This window comes from Gekko japonicus, unplaced genomic scaffold (assembly GCF_001447785.1).
Source record: "Gekko japonicus isolate JY-2015 unplaced genomic scaffold, Gekko_japonicus_V1.1 scaffold1764, whole genome shotgun sequence".
Taxonomy (NCBI): Eukaryota; Metazoa; Chordata; class Lepidosauria; order Squamata; family Gekkonidae; genus Gekko; species Gekko japonicus.
Window position 1 is genome coordinate 124903 of NW_015171555.1, and position 8101 is coordinate 133003.

The 8101-nt window shown below is 40.1% G+C and overlaps 1 protein-coding gene across 1 annotated transcript in view; it reads left to right on the top strand.

The window, feature by feature from the left end:
• BEND5 (BEN domain containing 5) overlaps positions 1-8101 on the top strand; it is a 65082-nt gene that overhangs the window by 15703 nt on the left and 41278 nt on the right. The window lies entirely within an intron of this gene.

Genomic DNA, 8101 nt, shown 5'->3' on the forward strand with positions numbered 1-8101 from the left:
AATGCACCCAGCCTCTCTTGATAAAGAGGGCTGTAAATTAGACATCCTAGGACACAAAGTCTACACATCAGGGTCCTTAGGCCTCCGCATAGCCTATTTCAAGGCAGTTATGGCACGTTATCAGATTTATTTATGTGAATAAATGTCTCAATACATAGAGACACTCTCAGATGACAGAAAGAATCAGGCAAAATCAGTACAAGTAGAGGGAATAAAATTGGGAAAATGAACTTTTATTTTATTTTATTGCCTTTTTATAGAAATACAGAATAAGAAAAAAGGGGTAAGGAAAAAAATAAAGAAAAATACAAAGAGTATTTTTTACAAATATCAAGGACACTCATTAATATCATAGTATCCTACTATTTCCATGTAATATATTTTCATTATTCCCTATCTAAAAGGTTATAAAGACACAGATAAATTCTTATCAACTTTGTGTATAGTTTAAGATGACAACCTTACAGCTTGTAATGATGTGGAAAAGTATGATAATATTCCATATAATAATTGACACTTATATAATAACTATTTAAATGCATAACTATGTAAGAAGAATTAATTATAATAAACATAAAAATCTCTCTAGTTGTTCTCAAATTCATTTAGCAGTCTCTTATTTATGTAATTTGTCAGTTTTGCCATGACAGCATATTCTTGTATATTATCTCTCCAGTTCTCAAGATCTGGGCAAACCTCAGCTTTCCATTTAGATGCAAATACTCCTTGTGCCACAGTTAACATATATCTAAACAGTTCATGTACTGTTCTATCTATATTCATTGTTAAGATTCCTAGTAACGTTATCTCAGGTAACATGGCAAATTTTATATTCCATAGTTTTTGAATTTCAGTATGTATTTCTTTCCAAGGTCCCAAGAGCGACTTCTGAACTGCCTATAAAAAAGCAAAAAAGAAGTCAAAACTTTATAATTTTTGTCCATCTTCTCGATATCTTTCGGGGTAATATACCATCAAAAGAACATCTTGTACCAATTTTCTCCAAGTGCTTGACTCGCTGCAAATTTTATGTCCTTTGTCCATTTCACCATGCATACCTAACTTGTTCCATTTCTGTGCATATTGAAGTCAAAGTTTATAAATGTGTCCTAGAAGATTTTTCCAATATTTTCAAATTCAGTCAGATCTCTTTCTACACATATCACTTCTTTAAGTCTTGATGTAAGTTGAGTATATGTTAACCACATTATCTTTTCCCCGTCATCATTAATAGTCTGCCAGGATTTAATTTTTCCTTGCAAGTTGATAATATCATGATATGTTATAAAATCATTATTTGGAAAACAAGAACTTAATGTGTCACGACTTGTGGTGGATGCATGTAGCTGGACTATGGTTTCAGCAATAGTTATCAGATGACATTCATGGCTGAGAGCTTCAGCCTTACCTCCAGACACTAGAGCCCCTATGGAGGATCTTCCCTTTCGGGGAAAGGCCCTATTTAGCAAATAAATGGATGTAGTACTTGACACAATCCATAAGAACAGGTTGTCAGCTAAGTCTCTGGGTGTCACTTCACAACAATCAGGGAGCTTCAAACCCAGGTACTTCCCGAGACACTCTCAACAACCTCAATTTGGGAAGGAATAGAGATTCCAAACCGCCCAGAATTACCAACACTATCGTCCCCCATTCAACATGGAATCCCAACCTATACAATTACAACCTAGGCAGAGAGGTCACCAAGGTCAATCTCCCAGGGAAGGGTAAGGCACCCCAATGTCTAGATAGGTTCCCACAGTTTCCTCGTTCACACACCATTGGCGTTCAAACAAGATGCTTGGGTTTTGAGTATAATAAAGTCTGGATATTTTTTGATATTTAAATCCACTTCTTATTGTATTAATTTTAACCTCAGAGGGTCACCCTCCAACTTGCTTTTATGGCAAAAAAAAATCAGCATCTCCTCCATAAGAGAGCTGTGCAGGTTGTTCCCCCCTCAGAAGAACAAATCATTTTTTTCCCCAACTACTTTCTGGTAGATAAAAAGGAAGGTGGTGTGAGGCCTCTCTTAGACCTAAGGGAACTCAAAAAACACTTGAATATTCATAAGTTTTGCATGTTAACCCTAGAAGATATCTTCCCCTTTATTGACAAAGGATGCTGGTTTGCAGTCTCAGATTTAAAAGTTGCATATTTCCACATAACTATTCATTAATCTTGCAGGAAATTCTTGAGATTTAGGTGTGAAGATCAATCTTATCAGTACACAGTGCTGCCATTTGGTTTGGCCATAGCCCCAAGGGTCTTCATGAAATGCTTCTCAGCGGTCATCATTTACTTGCACTTGAGGGGGCTGCTCAGTTTATCCTTTTTTAGATGACTGGTTGCTCATTGGAGAATCAAAATTAGCAGTACATATATCTTTGACAGTAAAAACCTTAGAATGGTTCAGGGTCCTCATAAATTTCCCCAAATCCATTCTTATCCCTACTTTAGGACATGGAGTTCATCGAAGCAAGACTCAGTTCCGTCTCCCATAAAGCATACCTCCCAGTGAGTAAAGCCAGAACAATACCGATATGGGTATCAATATTTTATTGCTCTAGATTTCAAAAAGCAATCCACATTCAGAAGCTTTTAGGCCTGATAGCTATTACCACAGCTACAATTCGACATGCGACACGCCGCATGCATCCCCTACCGAACTGGTTTCTGAGAAAATTCAAAATGGGAATTGATTCACGATGGGAAAACTTTCTATGTCCAGATGGATAATTAGATTCCTCCCCTGGTGGTCATTAGATTTGAACCTATTAGAAGGGGTAGGTATCCTTAGCAACTCCCTCCCCCAATCTCCATCTGTTCACAGATGCTTCACTGAGATGGTGGGGAACTCACTGTGATTTAGTTTGCATTAATGGTCACTGGAGTCCAGCTGAGTCAAGACTTCATATTAATGTCTTCGAGCTTAGAGCTGTTAGATATGCCCTTGTTTCTCTTTCAGAGAAAGACACTCATTCAGGGAAAGACACTCCTGCTGTCCATGGACAACATAGCAACAAAATGCTACATCAATGAACAAGGGGGAATGGGCTCCCTATGATTATTCAAGGAAGCCTCACTCCTTTGGAACAGAATAGAGTAGATAGCCATATATGTGGCAGGGCAAGACAACATACTAGCAGATTACCTGAGCAGAGACCCACTTTCAATACATGAGTGGTCCATAAACAGGAAATATTTGCTCCCAGTTTTTGAAGCTTGGGGCCACCCTCTAGTAGAGCTGTTTGCTTCAGCAGACAGCAGAAAATGCCAAACCTTCTGCTTAAGATCGGCCATGGACGACCACTCCATGGGAGACACATTCCATATACAATGGTCCCATACTCTTTATTACGCTTTCCCACCTTTCCCACTCCTCTGCGGAATGGTGTTGAAACTGAAAACAGACAACACCATGTGTATACTAATAGCTCTCTTCTGCCCAGGAGGACATTGTTGAGTCTGTCCAAGGGCAGAAAAATACCTCTGCCACTAGCACAAGACCTTCTCTTAGTGGGTCCTGTTTGTTTCCATGATGTGGAGATGTTACATCTCAGCGCGTGGTTATTTCACCATAGACCAATGGTCAGAGAGGGTGGTGAAAGTTTTAGTGTCATCATGCAAACCAGCCACCTGGAAACCTTATAAAGGCAATGCTTTACAGCATGGGCAAAAGACAGAAGGATTAGACCAGAATCTTTGACTATCTCCTTTCCTTGATAGACTCACCTGGTGGCCATACCAGCCTTCCACACTGGAGTTGACTAAGTCTGTATTTTCAAATGCATTCTCTATGAGATTCCTCAAAGGTTTACTGAATTTGTATCCACCAGTTAAATCCCGATCCCCTCAGTGGAGTTTGTCTCTTGTATTATCTCAATATATAAACCATTTGAACCCATGGCCTCGTGACCTGTCTTTCTTAACTTATTAGACAGCATTCTTAGTTGCAATAACGTCAGCATGCAGAGTGAATGAGATAAGAGCACTCAGGTATGACTCACCATTTGCAAGATTTCACAAGGATAAAGTAGTTTTGAAACCCCGTCTTGACCTCACTTCTAAACTGATCTCCCATTTTCAGTTGTCTCAAGACATAATTTTACCAGTATTTCCCCCTGAACCTTAATCCCCAGCAGAACAAGCAATGTATACATAAGATGTCAGAAGAGCATTATTATTTTATTTAGATAGTACCTCAGCATCCAGGAAAAAGCTTTGTTTGCTTTAAAGATCCAAACAAAGGGAAAGCAATATATCCACAAACCCTATCTAGATGGGTGATGACTACAATTAAGATGTCTTACACTACAGCAGGGTTGAAATGCTCGTTTCCCTAAAAGCATATTCAACAAGGGCTCAAGCTTCTTCAGCGGCCTTTCGATGCAACCTTGACATCAGGGAGAGCTGCAGAGCTTCAACTTGGTCCTCTCCATCAACATTAATCAAACACTACTCTATTGATGTAGATTCCAGGAGAGAAGCAGCTGTTGGAAAAGTAGCATTACAATCTTTGTTCCGTTAATCAGAACTTCTGTGGTAAGTGAGCTTGCTAATATCCTATGTGGGACTGCACAGAAGACACAAAGATGAAAACATGGTTGCACTTCCCTGTAACTGATGTTCACTGAGTGTTTTCTGTGCAGGCACACATCCCTCCCTCCTTCCCCACTGTGGGTCATACACCTTTATAATCTCCATGGTGGCAGAAAGAGGACTGAGAGAAGAGTGCTTCCTCCATCCCTTGTCACGTGATCATTTGGGCGGGAACAGAGCTTGTAACTCTGCTGTGCTGAGGGGAGCACTCAGCTATACATTCTAGAAGCTTGTATTGCTTATCTCCACAGCAGGCCAGCTCTGAAGCAGTCTCATGTGGGACTGCACAGAAGATACTCAATGAACATCAGTTTACAGGGAAGTGCAACTGTGTTTTCTCCAAGGCATGCCATGCCTAACATAGTGAATGCATACAAGTACAAGAGACGTTATCCATATCAAAGTTATTGATAGAGCAAGGCTGCAAAAGGTTATGTTTGTAATATAAGAGATACTCTTTTTGAGAAATACAATAAAATGTATTCAGGAGTAGCTAAGAAAACATGAATCTTGTTACCCAAATGCTATATTTTAAGAAAAGTTTCTATGAAGCTCTCTGAAACACTTCCATGTGGATGCTGCTAGTGTGTACTTAGTTTCATTCTCCTGAAGCAGCAGGTTTTAACAGGCTCACAAATGGTTAGTGTTGACAGTGCAGAAAAAGGAAAGAAAGGTAAATTGGAGTTTAATGAGGAGCACAGCGTTCATTAGAAATGAATTATATAGATGAATTCAATTCTGTTTTGTTAAAGACAGCAATAGATCTCTCAAATAATGATAATGCATCCTGAGGCAGAGTGAAGAGAATATAGGCAAAACACACACCAAAAGACAATGTTAAATGATCTGCAGATGGTTGCAGTAAATACTAAGGCAGATGTGAAAAGTAGTAAAGAAATAAAATTCTAATCCACAAGCTTGGTTTGGAGTCCTTGCTAGCTTCAGTGCTTTTTATATAACTTCTGTTTTAACAAAACTTCAGTCATTTACATTTCCACAGGGAAAAAATGTATAGGAGTCAGCAGATTAATGTAGTTATAGTATATGTAAAGAGTAAATGATTAAAATGTAAAACTCTGGATCATTGAAGGGGATGGAAGGCTAGATTTAATTAGCAGAGGGAAAACTGCTGATGAATATTTATCAAAATATTAAGATTCAGTGATAGGCAGAGCGGCAAGGATGAGGAACGGATAGAGTTCCAAGGAGATGGCTGAACAGGTAGGAAAAGCAATGAGGATGGGAAGGTAGAGCACTGAGGAGATGGCTAAACAGGCAGGCAAAGCAGTGAGGATGGGAAGGGGAGCACTAAGACAACCAACTAGTGTTGGGGTTAAGGGGGAAGAAGGAATATGGTGTGGACAGAAAAAAATGTGAAGACGAGGTGACAGTGAAAGAAAAGTAGAGAAAGGTGGCTGGTGGTGTCAAAAGCCAGAGGACTAAGCAAGGGTCCCATGAGTTTCTCATGGGTCCTTGCTTGTCAGTGTAATTATCAACATGGCCTGGTCTGTGTATACTTAAATCTGGAGATTAGAGCTGTGAACAGACAAGAGGTATTTTTTTACAAACCTGAGGTTGCTGAAAAATCTGAAATTAAAAAAAGAAACATTGGGGGCCTTAACCCCCCCCCCCATAGCACCTGTAGCTAGGGAACCACAACTGTATTGCTAGCCTTCAGGCCTTTGTTTATGTCAGTAACAAAGAGTAGAGGGGGGCTCTTTCCAGAGTTGTTTTGACAGAGGACTCATCAGGTCCAGATCTGTCAGCAACCACCCGGCAACTTGCTAGAGATTTCTGTGACTCACCTATGCCTGGCTACTTGCTACTGTTCAACAGCAGCCACCACATGAAAGCTCTGGCTGACCAAGGTTCAAATCCCCACTCTGCCATGGAAGCTTATGGGATGATCTTGGGCCAGTCACACACTCTCAGCCTAGCGTGCCGCACAGGGGTTGTTGTGAGGATAAAATGGAAGAGTGAAGAGTGATGTGAACTGCATTGGTTCCCTTCATTGTGGAAAAGGAGGGGAGAGCTCCCTGTTGGCTTAGCTTGGCGCTGGCTTCTTGTGCTGCCCAATTTAAACTGGGGTGCAGGAGAAGCCAGTCCAAGATCAGCTGTGACCACAGGGAGCTCTCGGCTCCCTTCTGGCTCAGCTTGGAGAAGTCAGCCCAGGATCAGCTGGGTTGGCGGGGAGCTGAGGGCTCCATGCTGGCTCAGCTTGGGTCTGGCTTCATCTGCAGCCTGGTTTAAGGCCAGCCCAGGATCAGCACAGTTTCTGGTGTGCAGTTCTTTCCAAAAACTGAGAAGGGGGGGGGGCTCAACCCACGATATGGCAGTGACATATGAGGGTCAAGCTAACAAAATAAGTTATTATAAATATATAAATATTTATTATGGTGTACACATTAGTAAAAGATAAAATAGGTGAAAAGAAATGATCCAAATATCAGACTCTTAAAACTTTTTGCAATCCCCCCCACCCCATTTTTTTATTCTGGGATCTATTGGACCCCTAAAAATTCAGGATTTCCAGAAAAAATCCTGGATTCAAATAGGGCACCAATATTGAGATCTGGGATTTTTTGGAAAACTGGAATTTCCCCCAATTCAGTAGACCCAAACCAAAAAAGGAGGGGGAGGGGAATTGTACACTTCTAATCTGCATTTTAGAATTTTGCAAGTAAACAAGTAAATATATCTGCAGGCTTAATTATGCATTAAAATAATGAGGTATCCAAACTATTTAGTACTTGTGGTAGCCACCGTTCACAATGGAAATTAAAGGTACTGTCATTGGAGACCCCAATTTATGCCCTTATAAGGAGAGTGCTACTCTATGACCCAGTTGCTCTTGCAGCAGAACCACCTTTTTCTTTGGAAAAGATAATAAGGAAATAGCACATCAGGTAGTTTACTTGTTTTCTTTGACTGTAAGTTTACTTGAAAGCAAGTAAGAAAGAACAGGTATTTGATCTATATCTAGCTGTTACATTTTTATTTTGCCTATTCTCTAAGAAGCATTGTGAGGTAATTGGTGAACTTTCATCCTAGGCCCTGATACGATAAATTTGCATCCTCATACAAGAAAAAGAGGAGAGAAAGAAAAACTTTAGAAATAAGAATACTTTATTATACCAAGGTTATCTATATTTGAGGTCCAGCTATGCTCTGTCTTATTGAACTCTATAATGCCAGACAGTAATAGCAAACTGTGGAATTAGACTGGGGGATCCTTGGGCTCTTGTATTCCATTCCCCTTCCTTTGCACAAGTTCAGTAATGAAAGATTTTCATGGAAAACAGTGGTTTGTAGTTTCATCCAAATCATGAACTATGACTATAACTAGGCTTCCTGAGAAAACCAAAGTTTGTTCAGGAGGAGAACAAACCAGGAAGTCCTTGGTTTTTCTTCCTTTCATGTGTAGAGACTGAAGACTTTCTGCTTGCCTTTCCTGATGGCTAGGTGAATATTTAGGCACTTGAAGATGTGAATTCCTGCT